Consider the following 19,327-nt stretch of genomic DNA (forward strand, 5'->3'; position numbering starts at 1 on the left):
CCAGTATAAGATTTTTATGTTCCTTTCTTGATAATGGGTAAGAAAGACGGACAAGCAGTAGAGTTATACAAGATTTGAACAACACAATTAACTTTGACCTAAATAACATAAAATCTTGACCTAAATAACATAAAATCAATTATGTTAGTGCCTGTCTTTCCTCATTCATAAAGTCACTACCATAATGATTCCTGCTGGCGAAGTCCCAAGATGGCCAAATAGGAACAGCTCCAGTCTACAGCTCCCAGCATGAGCAATGCAGAAGACGGGTGATTTCTGCATTTCCAACTGAGGAAATATCTCAGTACCGGGTTCATCTCACTGGGGCTTGTCAGACAGTGGGTGCAGCCCACAGAGCGTGAGCTAAAGCAAGGCAGGATCGCCTCACCTGGGAAGCACAAGGGGTTGGGGAATTCCCTTTGCTAGCCAAGGGAAGCCGTGACAGATGGCACCTGGAAAATCGGGACACTCCCACCCTAATACTGCACTTTTCCGAGAGTCTTAGCAAAGGGCACACCAGGACATTATATCCCGCACCTGGCTTAGAGGGTCCCACACCCACGGAGCCTTGCTCACTGCTAGCACAGCAGTCTGAGATCGAACTGCAAAGGTGCGGGAGAGTGTCTGCCATTGCTGAGGATTGAGTAGGTAAACAAAGCGGCCAGGAAGCTCAAAATGGGTGGAGCCCACTGCAGCTCAAAGAGGCCTGCCTGCCTCTGTAGACTCTACCTCTGGGGGCAGGGCATAGCTGAACAAAAGGCAATAGAAACTTCTGCAGACTTAAACGTCCCTGTCTGACAGCTTTGAAGAGAGTAGTGGTTCTCCCAGCATGGAATTTTGAGATCTGAGAACGGACAGACTGCCTCCTCAAGTGGGTCCCTCCCAATAGCGGCCAACTGACACCTCATACGGCCAGGTGCCTCTCTGAGACAAAGCTTCCAGAGGAACAGGAAGCAATATTTGCCATTCTGCAATATTTGCTGTTCTGCAGCCTCTGCTGGTGACACCCAGGCAAACAGAGTCTGGAGTGGACCTCCAGCAAACTCCAACAGACCTGCAGCTGAGGGTCCTGACTATTAGAAGGAAAACTAACAAACAGAAAAGACATCCACACCAAAACCCCATCTGTATATCACCATCATCAAAGACCAAAGGTAGATAAAACCACAAAGATGAGGAGAAACCAGAGAAGAAAAGCTGAAAATTCTAAAAATCAGAGCGCCTCTTCTCCTCCAGAGGAACACATCTCCCACCAGCAACGGAACAAAGTTGGATGGAAAATGACTTTGACAAGTTGAGAGAAGAAGGCTTAACACGATTGATAATAACAAACTTCTCTGAGCCAAAGGAGGTTATTTGAACACAACACAAAGAAGCTAAAACCCTTGAAAAAAGTTTAGACGAATGGCTAACTAGAATAAACAACGGAGAGAAGACCTTAAATGACCAGATGGAGCTGAAAACCATGGCACAAGAACTACGTGATAAATGCACAAGTTTCAGTAGCTGATTTGATCAAGTGGAAGAAAGTGTATCCGTGATTGAAGATCAAATGAATGAAATGAAGCAAGAAGAGAAGTTTAGAGAAAAAAAGTAAAAAGAAACAAACAAAGCCTTCAAGAAATATGAGACTATGTGAAAAGACCAAATCTACATCTGATTGCTGTACCTAAAAGTGATGGGGAGAATGGAACCAAGTTGGAAAACACTCTTCAGATGTTATACAGGAGAACTTCCCCAACCGAGAAAGGCAGGCCAACATTCAAATTCGGGAAATACAGAGAACGCCACAAAGATACTCCTCGAGAAGAGCAACTCCAAGACACGTAATTGTCAGATTCGCCAAAGTTGAAATGAAGGAAAAAATGTTAAGGGCAGCCAGAGAGAAAGATCGGGTTACCCACAAAGGGAAGCCCATGAGACTAACAGCGGATCTCTCGCAGAAACCCTGCAAGCCAGAAGAGAGTGGGGGCCAACATTCAATATTCTTAAAGAAAATAATTTTCAACCCATAATTTCATATCCAGCCAAACTAAGCTTCATAAGTGAAAGAGAAATAAAATCCTTTACAGACAAGCAAATGCTGAGAGATTCTGTCACCACCAGGCCTGCCTTACAAGAGCTCCTGAAGGACCACTAAACCTGGAAAGGAACAACCGGTACCAGCCACTGCAAAAACATGCCAAATTGTAAAGACCGTCGATGCTAGGAACAAACTGCATCAAGTAACGAGCAAAATAACTAGCTAATAGCATAATCAGAGGATCAAATTCACATATAACAATATTAACCTTAAATGTAAATGGGCTAAATGCTCCAACTAAAAGACACAGACTGGCAAATTGGATAAAGAGTCAAGACCCATCAGTGTACTGCTTTCAAGAGACCCATCTCACGTGCAGAGACACACATAGGCTCAAAATAAAGGGATGGAGGAAGATCTACCAAGCAAATGGAAAATAAAAAAAGGCAGGGGTTGCAATCCTAGTCTCTGATAAAACAGACTTTAAACCAACAAAGATCAAAAGAGACAAAGAAGGCCATTACTTAATGGTAAAGGGATCAATTCAACAAGAAGAGCTAACTATCCTAAATATATACGCACCCAATACAGGAGCACCCAGATTCATAAAGCAAGTCCTTAGAGACCTACAAAGAGACTTAGACTCCCATACAATAATAATGGGAGACTTTAACACCCCACTGTCAACATTAGACAGATCAATGAGACAGAAAGTTAACAGGATATCTAGGAATTGAACTCAGTTCTGCACCAAGCACACCTAATAGACATTTACAGAACTCTCCACCCCAAATCAACAGAATATTTATTCTTCTCAGCACCACATCGCACTTATTCCAAAATTGACCACATAGTTGGAAGTAAAGCACTCCTCAGCAAGTGTAAAAGAACACAACTTATAACAAACCGTCTCTCAGACCACAGTGCAATCAAACTAGAACTCAGGATTAAGAAACTCACTCAAAACCGCTCAACTACATGGAAACTGAACAACCTGCTCCTGAACGACTACTGGGTACATAACAAAATGAAGGCAGAAATAAAGATGTTCTTTGAAACCAATGAGAACAAAGACACAACATATCAGAATCTCTGGCACACATTTAAAGCAGTGTGTAGAGGGAAATTTATAGCACTAAATGCCCACAAGAGAAAGCAGGAAAGATCTAAAATTGACACCCTAACATCATAGTGGAAAGATCTAGAGAAGCAAGAGCAAACACATTCAAAAGCTAGCAGAAGATAAGAAATAACTAAGATCAGAGCAGAACGGAAGGAGATAGAGATACACAAACCCTTCAAAAAATCAACAAATCCAGGAGCTAGTTTTTTGAAGATCAACAAAATTGATAGACCACTAGCAAGACTAATAAAGAAGAAAAGAGAGAAGAATCAAATAGATGAAATAAAAATGATAAAGAGGATATCACCACCAATCCCACAGAAATGCAAACTACCATCAGAGAATACTATAAACACCTCTACGCAAATAAACTAGAAAATCTAGAAGAAATGGATAAATTCCTGGACATATACATCCTCCCAAGACTAAACCAGGAAGAAGTTGAATCCCTGAATAGACCAATAACAGGCCCTGAAATTGAGGCAATAATTAAGAGCCTATCAACCAAAAAAAATTCCAGGACCAGACGGATTCACAGCCAAATTCTACCAGAGGTACAAAGAAGAGCTGGTACTATTCCTTCTGAAACTATTCCAATCAACAGAAAAAGAGAGAATCCTCCCTAAACCATTTTATGAGGCCAGCAGCATCCTGATACCAAACCCTGGCAGAGACACAAGAAAAAAAGAGAATTTTAGACCAACATCCCTGATGAACATTGATGCAAAAATCCTCAATAAAATACTAGCACACTGAATCCAGCAGCACATCAAAAAGCTTATCTACCATGATCAAGTTGGTTTCATCCCTGGGATGCAAGGTTGGTTCAATATATGCAAATCAATAAATGTAATCCATCATATAAACAGAACCAAAGACAAAAACTACATGATTATCTCAATAGATGCAGAAAAGGCCTTCGACAAAACTCAACAGCACTTCATGCTAAAAACTCTCAATAAATTAGATATTGATGGGATGTATCTCAAAATAATAAGAGCTATTTATGACAAACCCACAGCCAATATCATACTGAATGGGCAAAACTGGAAGCATTCCCTTTGAAAACTGGCACAAGACAGGGATGCCCTCTCTCACCACTCCTATTCAACATAATGTTGGAAGTTCTGGCCAGGGCAATCAGGCAGGAGGAAGAAATAAAGGGTATTCAATTAGGAAAAGATGAAATCAAACTGTCCCTGTTTGCAGATGACATGATTGTATATTTAGAAAACCCCATCATCTCAGACCAAAAGCTCCTTAAGCTGGTAAGCAACTTCAGCAAAGTTTCAGCATACGAAATCAATGTGCAAAAATCACAGGCATTCCTGTACACCAATAACAAACAGAGAGCCAAATCATGAGTGAACTCCCATTTACAATTGCTTCAAAGAGAATAAAATACCTAGGAATCCAACTTACAAGGGATGTGAAGGACCTCTTCAAGGAGAACTACAAACCACTGCTCAACGAAATAAAAGAGGACGCAAACAAATGGAAGAATATTCCATGCTCATGGATAGGAAGAATCAATATCACGAAAATGGCCGTACTGCCCAAGTTAATTTATAGATTCAATGCCATCCCCATCAAGCTACCAATGACTTTCTTCACAGAATTGGAAAAAACTACTTTAAAGTTCATATGGAACCAAAAAAGAGCCTGCATTGCCAAGACAATCCTAAGCCAAAAGAACAAAGCTGGAGGCATCATGCTACCTGACTTCAAACTATACTACAAGGCTACAGTAACCAAAACAGCATGGTACTGGTACCAAAACAGAGATATAGGCCAATGGAACAGAACAGAGCCCTCAGAAATAATACCACACATCTACAACCATCTGATCTTTGACAAACCTGACAAGAACAAGAAATGGGGAAAGGATTCCCTATTTAATAAATGGTGCTGGGAAAACTGGCTAGCCATATATAGAAAGCTGAAAGTGGATCCCTTCCTTACACCTTATATAAAAATTAATTCAAGGTGGATTAAAGACTTAAATGTTAGACCTAAAACCATAAAAACCCTAGAAGAAAACCTAGGTGACACCATTCAGACCATAGGCATGGGCAAGGACTTCCTGTCTAAAACACGAAAAGTAATGGCAACAAAAACCAAAATTGACAAATGGGATCTAAGTAAACTAAAGAGCTTCTGTACAGAAAAAGAAACTACCATCAGAGTGAATAGGCATCCTGCAGAATAGGAGAAAATTTTTACAATCTACCCATCTGACAAAGGGCTAATATCCAGAATCTACAAAGAACTTAAAGAAATGTACAGGAAAAAATCAACCCCATCAAAAAGTGGGCAAAGAATATGAACAGACACTTCTCGAAAGAAGACATTTATGCAGTCAACAGACACATGATAAAAAGCTCATCATCACTGGCCATCAGAGAAATGCAAATCAAAACCACAATGAGATACCATCTCACACCAGTTAGAATGGCGATCATTAAAAAGTCAGGAAACAGGCTGGGCGCGTTGGCTCAAGCCTGTAATCCCAGCACTTTGGGAGGCCGAGACAGGTGGATCACAAGGTCAGGAGATCAAGACTATCCTGGCTAACACGGTGAAACCCCGTCTCTACTAAAAATACAAAAAAATTAGCCAGGCGTGGTAGCGGGTGCCTGTAGTCCCAGCTACTCGGGAGGCTGAGGCAGGAGAATGGTGTGAACCCAGGAGGCGGAGCTTGTAGTGAGCCTAGATCGCGCCACTGCACTCCAGCCTGGGTGACAGAGCAAAAACTCCATCTCAAAAAAAAAAAAAAAAAAAAAGTCAGGAAACAACAGGTGCTGGAGAGGATGTGGAGAAATAGGAACACTTTTACACTGTTGGTGGGACTGTAAACTAGTCCAACCATTGTGGAAGACAGTGTGGCGATTCCTCAAGGATCTAGAGCTAGAAATACCATTTGACCCAGCCATCCCATTACTGGGTATACACCCAAAGGATTATAAATCATGCTGCTATAAAGACACATGCACACGTATGTTTATTGCAGCACTATTCACAATAGCAAAGACTTGGAACCAACCCAAATGTCCATTAATTATAGACTGAATTAAGAAAGCATGGCACATATACACCATGAAATACTATGCAGCCATAAAAAAGGATGAGTTCATGTCCTTTGTAAGGACATGGATGAAGCTGGACACCATCATTCTGAGCAAACTATCGCAAGGACAGAAAACCAAACACCGCATGTTCTCACTCATAGGTGGGAATTGAACAATGAGAACACTTGGACACAGGATAGGGAACATCGCACACCAGGGCCTGTTGTGGTGTGGAGGGAGGAGGGAGGGATAGCATTAGGAGATATACCTAATGTAAATGATGAGTTAATGGGTGCAGCACACCAACATGATACATGTATACATATGTAACAAACCTGTAGGTTGTGCACATGTACCCTAGAACTGAAAGTATAATAAAAATAATAATAATAATTCCTGCATGTGAAGGTTATTATGAGAATCAAATGAGTTAATACATGCAAATTCTTAGAACAGCTCCTGGCATGCAGAGTAAATTTATAATAATTAGGAACTTAACTGAGAAATAAAAGCATAAGTATATTGCTTTCATGTATTAGACACATTACATAAAAATGCATAAATTTTTATTATGTGGTCACATTATCTAAAAATGTGAAATTAACCAGGCGTGGTGGCTCAGGCCTATAATCCCAGCACTTTGGGAGGCCAAGGTGGGTAGATCACTTGGGGCCAGAAGTTTGAGACCAGCCTGGCCAACATGGTGAGATCCCCATCTCTATTGAAAATATGAAAAAAAATTAACCAGGCATGGAGGTGGGTGCCTGTAATCCCAGCTACTCAGGAGGCTGAGACACGAGAATCACTTGAACCCGGGAGGCAGAGGTTGCAGTGAGCCGAGATGGCACCATTGCATTCCAGGCTGTGCGACAGAGTGAGACTCTGTCAAAAAAAAAAAAAAAAAGAATTAAATAGCAGAAGAGACAGCTTTAAATGTTCAAAATGGTACCACAGGGAGAGGAACTGGGAAGTGGGGAGTAGTGAGATCTCCCACTGCTGAATGAATGCTGCTGTCTCCTTCTCTTTCTCAGTCAGGAGTATCTGGTAATACCTATTCCTTGCGCCAACTAGGTAATCACTGACTTCCGGCCAATCATTTATAGTCTGCTCCATTCCCTTCCCAATGTTCCCAGACAGAAAAGCACATGTGCAGATTAAAGCACAGACTCAGATTAAAAAGAGTTCCTCTATATTATACTAAAATCACTGATTGCTAACCAGGGCTCGTTTTAGAACTTTCCCTAAACAGCCTGAGCTTCCATAGTTGAATCAGCACTGGGCACCTCAGATGCTGTCTCTCAGGGCATCCTGGCCTTCAACACAAATGTCACCACATTGCTCACTTCAGTCATTCCTAAATGACTTTGACAATGTTTGTCATATTCCTTATTACTGGTTCTTTAATTTCCTGTATTTTTAATTGGCTCTCTTTACTGAAATAAAAATTTACATTAACAAAGTTTTTTAAACGAACATTTTATATCACTACCACAAATGGAAAAGCACTGCATTTGCTACAAAAGAGGAACTGTAAAAAATAAATAAAATAAGAATGTAACACCGTTACTAAATTCCAGCTAGATACTATTGCTTACTCTTTTGTCAAAAAGGGAAATTAGCATGTTTTGAGACATGATAAGATATGTTAGCCCTGGCCAAGCATGGTGGCTCATGCTTGTAATCCTAGCACTTTGGGAGGCCAAGGAGGGTGGATCACTTGAGATCAGGAGTTCCAAACCAGCTTGGCCATCATGGTGAAACCCCGTCTCTACTAAAAATACAAAAAATTAGCTGGGTGTGGTGGCATGCACCTGTGATTCCAGCTACTCAGGAGTTTGAGGCAGGAGAATCGCTTGAACCCAGGAGGCAGAGGTTGCAGTGAGCCAAGATCGTGCCACTGCACTCCAGCCTGGGCGACAGGGCAAGACACCATCTCAAAAAAAAAAAGAAGAAAAGAAAAAAAAAATGGCTGGTGCGGTGGCTCACACCTGTAATTCCAGCACTTTGGGAGGCCGAGGTGGGCGGATCACCTGAGGTCTGGAGTTTGAGACCAGCCTGACCAACATGGAGAAACCCCGTCTCTACTAAAAATCCAAAATTAGCCAGGCATGGTGGTGCATGCCTGTAATCCCAGCTACTCAGGAGATTGAAGCAGAATTGCTTTAACCTGGGAAGCAGAGGTTGCGGTGAGCCGAGATCCTGCCATTGCACTCCAGCCTGGGCAACAACAGCAAAACTCCATCTCAAAAAAAAAAAAAAAAAGGTAAGGGAATCATAAAGAATAACTGGCCAGGTGCGGTGGCTCACGCCTGTAATCCCAGCACTTTGGGAAGCCGAGGCGGGCGGATCATGAGGTCAGGAAATCGAAACCATCCTGGCTAACACGGTGAAACCCCGTCTCTACTAAAAATACAAAAATTAGCTAGGCACGGTGGCACACGCCTGTTGTCCCAGCTACTCGGGAAGCTGAGGTGGGAGAATTACTCAAACCCAGGAGGCGGAGATTGCAGTGAGCTGAGATCTCGCCACTGCACTTCTGGCTGGGCGATAGAGCAGACCGCCTCTCAAAAAAAAAAAAAAAAAAGAATAACTTTTCACTATGTGAGCCATTTTTGTTTAGTGCATAATGTCTGCATACTCCCCAGTATCCCCTGCAGCTCCTCCACAGTTGTGGGGTCCCGCCCTACAGGAAGACAATGCATTTTAGCTCAGAGTACAGGTCTCAAAAACTTGGCTAAATATTTCCCCCTTCCACTCATACCAGTGTACAGGGAACAATAATGGATTAATGGATTAATAACCAAAGAGAGGGCAGGTAGGTCCCAACTGGCATCTGCTCCACTCGGCCCACTGGTGTCTAGACAGGGCATAGTAATAGTGTTCACCACTTCTCTTTCCCCCAAACCTCCTCTGGAAATTCCAGGCTTACCTCAATATTCCCAAGGTTCAAGTGACCAACTCAAGGGCTCAGGCTGCCGAGGCCCAACCTCACGTGCCCAGAAAGTGGACGCACCCAGGGGTTGCTCCTGGAAGGAAGGAGAAATGACGGTGAGTAGAAGCCAGTGTCAGCCGCTCTAGCTGGGCCCTCCTTCTACTGATGTCTTGACCTGCAGTCCACAGCCTCTGGGCAAGGAACTAAAGTCGTTTTGAGCCAGCAGGGTCAGACTTCTAGAAGCAGCCAGCTAAGGTAAAGGATCTGTCCTTTACGCCCTGGAAAACAGTCTGGAGAGGTGGAACCCGCCTAGACTTCAATATCAGACAGATCTGGATTCAAATCCCAGCTCTGCCTCTCACTTACTGAGGAATCTAAACAACTCCTTTTGTTTCACTCAGCCTCCATCTTTTCATGTGGAAAAGAACTGCTTGGTAAGGTTGCTGTGGGGAGTGAGTAAAGCAATATACGTAGTGCTTAATCTCACAGACAGCAGATGCTCCAGAAATGCTCATTCTCTTGCCCACTGGTATTCCTCAGGCAGCCACCAGTCACCTTCTTCTGAAGCTGTTGGAGGGGTACGGGCAGGCAGGAAGCTCAGTCTGAACAACCCGACTTCAGACCAGCTCAGACACAAGGTGAAACAGAAACCGAAAGCTCAGAGTACATGACTTACCTCCTCCAAATCTTTGCTCCAGCCACTGCCACTCCCCAGAGAACGCCCTCCCCATCTCCTCCCACCCACTGCAGAGAATGCTCACATTCTCCACCGTTTATCAGACACTTGTTTCTCACTGCCTGGCACTGTGAGTTGTCGTTTATTAACTAGTTTATTGTCTTCTTTGAAAAATAATTTTTTAAAAAAATATACCTTATCCATACACACAAAGCAGTCCCCCAATTCATGAGTGGATATACTTGTGGTTTGTATTTGCGTTTTAATTACTAAGCAATCTGGTTCATCCCTTTGTGCAAAGCATTGCCTTAGGTTGCAGTGTAGGAAACTGTATTAGCTCATCCTCACACTGTTATAAAGAAATACCGAAGACTGGATAATTTATAAAGAGAAGAGGTTTAACTGGCTCACAGTTTCACAGGCTGTACAGGAAGCATAGTGACATCTGCTTCTGGGGAAGCCTCACTGTATTTATTTATTTGAAGGACTGATTTTTTACAAAGTGAAAACCTCTCTCATGGCCTCTTCAATGCCTCCTTGAGGTCCCCACTGTTAACATTTTTATTCTTTCAGACTTTTTTCTAGGCTTATAAAGCCATAGTAATTCTTGCTCTGCCACTTACTAGCTGCATGACCTTGGGCAAGTTACTTAACGTCTCAGTGCCTTCCTCGACTCATTCATAAAGTAGCTATAGTGATTCCTGCATGTGAAGGTTATTATGAGAACGAAATGAGTTAATACATGCAAAATACTTAGCTCCTGGCATGCAGAGTAAAGACATAAATACATAATAACTAGGAACAAATATTGTTTTACATATATAGAGAGAAAGAAAGACATCACATATACCATTTTGTTTACAAAAGCAGGTTAAGTATACTGAGCCAGTATCAATCATTGTATTGCATCTGAGCTCCAAGTCCACCCTGTTGTGTTTGATGACACCGAGCTACATCCCATAAAAAGATCTCCTTTGCCAGCTGGCACAATTTTAGGCTTTGTCAGTAGAGGGCACCAGAGGGACGGTGCAAGGCCTAGCAGAGGACTGGGTTTCTCTTCCGGGTTCTGGTGCTTTTCTTCCTGCTCTTAACGCCATGACTGCCAGCAGCTTGTAGAACAACACCCAGTGGTGCTCACCTTCAGGGAACTTTGGCAGCCTCCCAGCGGGCAGCTTCCTGCTCACCAGCCGGGGCTTGCTGCCTGCAGACAGCTTGAGTGCTCTTGTACCTTTAGCAGTTAGCCTCCTTTCACTAGTTAATAATTCTTCCTATTACATTTTCCCTTTCAAATTACTGGTGTGGTTTCCATCTCTAACTGGACCCTAACTTTAGCTCATGCTGAGTATCTATCAGATAGCTTGCAAAATTTATTTAACCATTCCCCTATTGAAGGGAAAGTGAGTATTACAGACACACTGTGCAGTAATGAACATGTGTTTTTCATCTGCATGACTGTTTTTGAAAGAAAAAAACTCCTGGAAGAGGAATAAATTGTTCTGCCATAGGGTTGTGCATTTAAGTCTTTGAAAAATGTTGTGAAATTGCTCTCCCTATAAGGTTGCACCAATTTATATTTCCAAAAGTAGGTGAAAGTGCCCACTTCCCCACACCCTCACCAACCATTTTTCTTTGACATGTATTAATCTTAGGGGTAGTGTCTCATTGTTTTAGTTTCTTTTGCGCAGTTACTAAGGAGATTGAATATTTTTTCATAACTTTGTTGTCTATTTTTATTTCTTCTGTACAATACTTGCTCATATCCCTTATTCATTTTTTAGTTGGATTGTCACTTTTTTATAATTCATAGAAATTGTTTGTTGATTCATTCCTAAAAGTATGTGTAGTTTTACAGATTTTATTAAGGGCCTTCGTTCTTAGTTATGTAGCAAATGTTTTCCCCTGATTCATTTCATGTCTTTTTTTATGTGATAAAATATACATAACATAAAAGTTACCATTTTCATCATCTTAAGTGTACAGTTCAGTAACATTAAGTACATTAATACTGATGTGTAACCGGCACTCATCTCCAAAACATCTTCATCTTCCTAACCTTCATTGTATGTCTTTAAATGCATTCTTCGTGTCTTATATTATACAAAAGTTTTACATTTTTATCTATTCTAATTTATCAACCTTTTCCTTTATGACTTCTGGCTTTTACATCTTGCGTAGGGAAATTTTTGCTGTATTTTCTATATGTTCTTTTAATGCCTTTCTAGTGTTGTTTTAACATTTATATCTTTAAGCCATTTGGCATTTTTGTGCTGGAATGCATGGTCTGAGGTGGGCTTCTAACTTTACTTTCTTGTGGGAGGACCTGATTATCCTAATACCTTTTTTAAAAATTATCTTTTTGCTCACGCCTGTAATCCCAGCACTTTGGGAGGCCTAGGCAGGCAGATCACGAGGTCAGGAGATGGAGACCATCCTGGCTAACACAGTGAAACCCCATATCTACTAAAAATACAAAAAATTAGCCTGGTGTGGTGACGTGCACCTGTAGTCCCAGCTACTGAGGAGGCTGAGGCAGGAGAATCGCTTGAACCGGGGAGACAGAGATTGCAGTGAGCCGATATCACGCCACTGCACTCCAGCCTGGGTGACAGAGCGAGACTCTATCTCAAAAAAGAAAAAAAAAATCCATCTTTTTTTAAAATTATTTTATTGTGTCACTTTTGCCAAAAAGTACCTGCCTTCTCTCCCAAAGCAGATTATCATTTCCTAGAAGGGAGGGACATTTCTTTCATCCGTAAGTTTCCTTCCAACCTGGCAAGTAGTACATATCGTACATGTTGGTGGTGTGACCGATAGGAAGTTGAATGAGAACTAGCACATTTTTAACGAAGCAAAGCAGCAGCTATCAGAACTCAGAATCAAATAAAAGCTGTCCCCCAATTCATGAATGGATATACTTGTGGTTTGTATTTGCATTTTAATTACTAAGCAATCTGGCTCATTCCTTTGTGCAAAGCATTGCCTTAGGTTACATGTAGGAAACTGTATTAGCTCATCCTCACACTGTTATAAAGAAAACCTAAGACTGGATAATTTATAAAGAAAAGAGGTTTAATTGGCTCACAGTTCCACAGGCTGTATAGGAAGCATAGTGGCATCTGCTTCTGGGGAAGCCTCAGAGAGCTTTTATTCATGGCAGAAGGCAAAGCAAGGGCAGGCATCTTACATGGCAGGAGCAGGACCAAGAGAGTGCGGAGGTGCCACACACTTTTAAAAAACCAGATCTCATGAGAACTCTATCACAAGAACAGCACCAAAGGGATGGTGCTCACCCATTCATGAAGGATCCATCCCCATGATCCAATCACCTCCACCAGGCTCCACCTCTGACACTGGGGATTACCTTGACATGTGATTTGGGCAGCACCACACATCCAAACCATATCAGAAACAGAGAATGGGTAAGATATTGTTTCTGCCCTTATGAAGTTTGTGATCCCTAAATGCCCATCACTAAGGCGCTAGTTAGAGCACTGATGATCCATACATTCAATGGCGCTGTAGCAGTCATGAAGAGGATCAAGCAGTTCTATATGTTCTGATACAGAACAGTCTCCAAGATATGTTAAATGAGCTAACCAAGGTGCAAAACAGTCTGCTAGTATTCGTGGGGGGGAAATGAGGGAAGGACACACATACACGTATGCTTATATAAGAATAAAATATCTCTGAAAGAATATTCAAAACATTAGAAACAATAATTATCTCCATAAAAGGAAATGAAGGTTTGGGGGACAGTGTGAAATTCACTTTTCCCCATGGACCGTTTTGTACTGTTTAAATTGTTTAACCATCTAGTTGTAGTTCTATTTCTAAATAAAGAAAATGGGAATTTTATAAGTATGTTTACAATGAAACAAGAAAGATGACACAGGTATACGTGAAACAGTAGGGGAGCAGAAGAGTGCTAAATTCAGAAGTCTCAACTTTGTTGCTCCAGAATCACAAGGTGGTGCTGTAAAGGGAAGTTTCCGTCTTGCTGTAGGGCGTTGTCAATCTCAGGCGATGTGGCTAGAGGGCAGGCAAAAGGAAGCCTCTGGAAAGAACTAGGAAATGCTGCTCCACCTGTGCGTGGGGGTCGAGGTGTCTGTGCAGAGGTGGCAGTGGGCAGGAAGGTTGCTGAGATCTGAGTCTGTTTAGCACCCCACACTGTTATCTTCCTGCCCCTGATTTCCATTGTCTTTTCCAGAAATTTCAACATCCTACTGAGCACAAAGAGAAATAAAAGGGGAACTCTCATTGAGTGATTTGTCACACACAGGGACCTGAAGAGTCTGGACACTGGCATAACTTTTTTATGGGCAGCTGTACTTTCAATTCCTGGCAGAATGACTCACATTTCTCATCAGTAATGGAGTAGTCTATTTTTTTATTTGTTTACAATCTTCAAGATAAACCAAGCCCATTTCTCACAGGCCTGAAACTGTTGATAAAGTTGACTTATCCTTGATGTTTCAAGATGGTAACTCAAGTGGAGAGACTGTGGCTCATATCTCCAAGGCTACTTAGCTTCTCTGGGCCTCGATTTTCTGATCTCTAAAATGGGAACTAAAACACCTCTCCGTCACTCTCATCATCATTTTTAGCAGCAGCAGGTGGCTAAACCCAAGGGCTGGAGTTGTTAATTTGGCAGCAGCAAGAAACCCCAGGCCAAAACTGGCTCACTGTCCCCTTGCAGTGTGGCCAGACTGAGCCTTCAGAAAGGCATGAGTGGTAGGGGTGAAGATTCTTACTCTCTGATCCCTTCTGCCCTAGTGGAAGGATCCTTCTGAAGTTTCTAAGGATTTTTTTTTTTTAGAGGGAGTCTCGCCATGTCACCCAGATTGGAGTGTAGTGTCACTGGCACAACCTCGGCTCACTGCAACCTCCACCTTTCAGGTTCAAGCAATTCTTGTGCCTCAGCCTCCCAAGTGGCTAGGACTACAGGTGTACATCACCACACCTGGCTAATTTTTGTATTTTTAGCAGAGACAGGGTTTCACCGTGTTGGCCAGACTGGTCTCATACTCCTGGCCTCAAGTAATCTGCCTGCCTCAGCCTTCCAAAGTGCTGGGATTACAGGTGTGAGCCACCATGCCCTGCCTCTAAAGATCTTTTTGAAGGTTCTTCAAATGGTGAAATAGCAGCCTGATCCAATAGAGTGCTGAGCGTCTAATTGTACATTCTGAGTGGAGGAATGCCAGCAGCAATGTGTGCGTTGTGGGTGTCATGGTGAAGATGACTGACTCTGTAGATGAACCCCTTGACTTACACTGATTTGTTAGATACCGGTTTAGGGGCCGGGCACGGTGACTCAAGCCTGTAATCCCGACACTTTGGGAGGCCGAGGCGGGTGGATCACGAGGTGAGGAGATAGAGACCATCCTGGCTAATATGGTGAAACTCCGTCTCTACTAAAAATACAAAAAAAAAAAAAAAAATTAGCCTGGCGTAGTGGCCGGTGCCTGTAGTCCCAGCTACTTGGGAGGCTGAGGCAGGAGAATGGCGTGAACCTGGGAGGCTGAGGCAGGAGAATGGCGTGAACCTGGAAGGCGGAGCTTGCAGTGAGCTGAGGTCGTGCCACTGCACTCCAGCCTGGGCAACAGAGCCAGACTCTGTCTCAAAAAAAAAAAAAAAAGAAGTGGCTTAAGGGAGTTTCCCACGTTTCCCATCTGCAGTTTGCTTCCTGTTCTGGAGAATATATCCAGATCATTATTTTGCAACAGGGATGGCTCAGGGCAATAAAAAGTGAGTCAATACCCCTTATCCTTGCTTTGGCCACACTGATTATTTTAATTATAGCCACAGAAATCACCACCAAAAACACAGACGGGTACTAGATTGGAAAAACATACTCTGCCCAAGAGGGCAAAGCTTCCCTGCAAACCTGGCCGAGTATTCAACAAGCCAAAAAATCACCCAATCTGGTGGCTAAATTCCATTAATCAGCACTGAGATGCAAAAAGGATTAAAGAAAAAAGAGAATAGCCCCCACATCCAGCACTCAGTTGAAGATATAAAACAAAACTGATGCATTTGAAGCCCCTGTAATTCCTCCCCATTGGCATGTTCCTCCCTCTCTCCCCAAGCCCCGAGCCCATCCCAGACAACTACTACTCTAAACTCCTCATCACCCCCATACATCTGTATATTTGTACAATATACATATGAATTTATAAACAACATAAAAGACTCTTATGTGTGTTTTAACATTCTATAAATCATCATATTATATATATTATTTGCTCATCATTATGTTACTGATACATATATTTAAACTGTATGAAATGCCAATATTTGGTTGTTTCTGATCTATAAGAATGGCAGTTTCATACGGTTCAACCTAATAATTCTAGCTAATTTTGTTTCACTACTTGATAGTATTCCTTTATACGACTATACCACAATTTATCTATGCTCCTGATGAATCTATAGATTGTATGTGTTGCTTCTTTTTATTTTATTTCTTTGTGCTCTTACAGTGTTGCTCAGAAAACTAACACTCCTCCTTATCTCCTGGTACATGTGCAAAATTTCTTTTGGGGCCAGGCGTGGTGGCTCACGCCTATAATTTCAATATTTTGGGAGGCTGAGACAGGAAGATTGCTTGAGGCCAGTTCAAGACCTTCCTGCACAATGTAACAAGACCCTGTCTCTACAAAACAATGTTTTTAAGTTTATTTTAGGACATAGATCCAAAAATAGATTTGCTAGATTTTACTGTGTGCAAATTTCCAACATTTATAAATATTGCAAATTGCTTTCTAAAATGATTGTGTCAATTTACATTTCCTAGATCTATGTAACAGAGTTCCCTTCACTCCGTATCTTCACCCATACTTAGTACTGACAGAGTTTTAAATATTGATAATATGATGGACATAAAATGCTATCTCACTGTGGCTGTATTTTTCAAATTCTCTGATGACCAAAGAGAATGGTTATGTTTTCAGATGTTTATTGCTCATTGGTATTTCCTTTTAATTACTGGTTCATATTTTTTGCTCATCTTTGAACTACTTTATATGTTTACCCATCTAGATTGGATTGTTTAATACGTTATGGATTGGTAGAAGATTATATATATAGTATATGTATGCACATCTCCTTTATCAGTTATACAACATGACAGATATCATTTCCCAGTTTGTGGCTCATCTCTCAGGTTTTGTTTTTGTTTTTGTTTTGAGACAAAGTCTCGCTCTGTCACCCAGGCTGGAGTGCAGTGGCATGATCTTGGCTCACTGCAACCTCCACCTCCCAGAGTCAAGTAATTCTCATGCCCCAGCCTCCCGTGTAGCTAACATCACAGGTGCGTGCCACCATGCCCAGCTAATTTTTTTTAGTAGAGACAGTTTTCACCAAGTTGACTAGGCTAGTCTTGAACTCCTGACCTCAAGTGATCCGCCCGCCTCAGCCTCCCAAAGTGCTGGGATTACAGGCATGAGTCACCGCACCCCAGCCTCATCCTTCAATTTTTTAATGTTGTTTTTGGTGTTTTAAAAGTCAAGAAGCAAGTGTTTCTTCTTAAATTCACAAATGACAGTTCCCATAGTGGGTTATCAAGGGAAAAGGTGGGGCTTCTCAGGAAATATCTCTAACCCTTTAGGTTGAGATCATAGAGAATTCTATGATCAGTAAAACAGACCGAGAGTGCAAAAGGGTGATATAACTAGGGAAATGTCACAGCATTGCCGAAACTCCTGAAAGCTCATTGGAGGTTTGTGGTCATTGGTTTGAAACAAGACCTGTCTGCAACATGGAAGGTTTTTACCCCAGCCACATCCTGGAATTCCAGTACAAATTTGGAGGACACGGATTTATGCGATTAGCCAGAGTTGGGATTCTGCCACCTCAGTGGAACTGAGGGAAAGGCAAGGGTGCTGGTGCGTACAGGAGACTTTAACAAAGACATGTGGACTCTAAGCTGCGTGAAGAGTGAGTGGGGGGTGGTGCTGATATCGGGAAGACAATAGATAGGGTCAATCAACCTAACTGGAAGCCCCGGTGGCACTGAAGATCCTTGAAGGGAAGGTCCCAGAAGAAGCAAGATGGAATGATGTGAGGTGGATGTCAGAGAGGGACATGCTTGGAACTGAACCGTGAGTGGAAGTACAGATGGTAGTAATGATGGAGTTTACTGGATGCATGATTGGGGGGACATGGAGGATACACTCATTGAAACAGCGTGGGGAAAACCTGGGACAAACGCAGAGTGAATAATGGGAAAATACATAGCAAAATGGAATTATAAATAAATATCCTTTTTTCTTTGTGTGTTTTTGTATTTCCCAAATATTTCATAATGAACATACATTACTATGTAATCAGAAAAAAGTTATAAAATAAAATTCCTTTATTTATTAGTAAGTCCATTTCTACTATTTACAAGTACTCAGCTCAAAATCTCACAAAGTTCTTTCCATTCTAGAATTTCACCAGTATCTCCCACCCATTCTACAGAATCACTTAAAATGAGACCTAAGTAGACATATAAGTTTCACAGCATAAGTTCTTTCTTTCGAGAAATACCTATCTGAAATATGTATGTAGAAGTGGGGAGGACTGGGTATACAGTGGACAGAATTGGGGGCAAAACTCTTCTTGAACACCTTTCATATATTTTCTTATCTTCGAACCATACAAATGTCTTTATAAAAATATTACCTACTCAAAATTACTTAAAAAGTAAAACTTAGTATAATTAAAAATTTTTAATTTAAAAATCTTTTTATAAAAATTCAGATTTGCAAAAGTTATGTTAGGAAATAAACAGCTGTTTGCATTGCCAAATAAGTAAATCTTTAAACACAGAATTTCCTCTAGTGCTTTTTTAAAGGGATTTCATTTTTTTAATGTATTAAGAATCCGTTTTTAAAAAACACCTGCCTGTAGCCCCAGCTGCTACTCAGGAGGTTCAGGGGGGAGGATCACCTGAGCACAGGAGGCAGAGGTTGCAGTTAGCCAACATGGTATCACTGCACTCCAGCCTGGGTGACACAGTGAGACTGTGTCTCAAACAAAACTAAACTAAACTAAACTAAATTTTAAAATTTGGTTCCTTTTCAAAATTCAAAGATACAAATGTGTTGCTACATTCTTATCACATCCTTAAGAGCAAACTGCAGACTTCCGACAAAACTGAAACCCTACCAGAAAGAAGTTAAATGATTTGTCACATACAATGCAAATCTCACCAGGGGACAGTTACACTTGTTTGGTGTGGCTCCGGAGTTTAGAATGAAAACGAGTGGTTTTAAATAGCTTCTAAGGAGGCAGAAACAGAGAACAGAGAAGAGAATAATTAAAGCTGTCCAAAGTGAAACCAAGTGACTTGGAGGGACAGGGTGGCAAATCCAGAGATACGAAGAATTGCAAATCCTTTGGGTATATACCCAGTAATGGGATGGCTGGGTCATATGGTACTTCTAGTTCTAGATCCTTGAGGAATCTCCATACTGTTTTCCATAATGGTTGAACTAGTTTACAATCCCACCAACAGTGTAAA

The 19,327-nt window shown here is 41.7% G+C and overlaps 2 protein-coding genes across 6 annotated transcripts in view; one reads left to right on the plus strand and one right to left on the minus strand.

Annotated features, from left to right (window-relative positions):
* The window catches only part of CASP8 (caspase 8), a 59,816-nt gene extending 50,027 nt beyond the window's left edge, over positions 1 to 9,789 (minus strand). For 2 of the 5 annotated variants that reach the window (XM_050750635.1, XM_050750641.1), the window contains exons 1-2: positions 9,513 to 9,784; positions 9,144 to 9,240 (exon numbers count right to left, since the gene is read on the minus strand). The gene's annotated coding sequence lies outside the window, so the exon portion shown is untranslated. Of the gene's footprint in view, positions 1 to 9,143 lie in introns of all 5 variants that reach the window. The other 3 variants (XM_050750642.1, XM_050750639.1, XM_050750638.1) reach the window with 3 other exon arrangements.
* The window catches only part of PPIL3 (peptidylprolyl isomerase like 3), a 448,181-nt gene that overhangs the window by 70,445 nt on the left and 358,409 nt on the right, over positions 1 to 19,327 (plus strand). The window lies entirely within an intron of this gene.

The sequence above is a fragment of the Macaca thibetana genome, chromosome 12, assembly GCF_024542745.1.
Source record: "Macaca thibetana thibetana isolate TM-01 chromosome 12, ASM2454274v1, whole genome shotgun sequence".
Lineage (NCBI taxonomy): Eukaryota > Metazoa > Chordata > Mammalia > Primates > Cercopithecidae > Macaca > Macaca thibetana.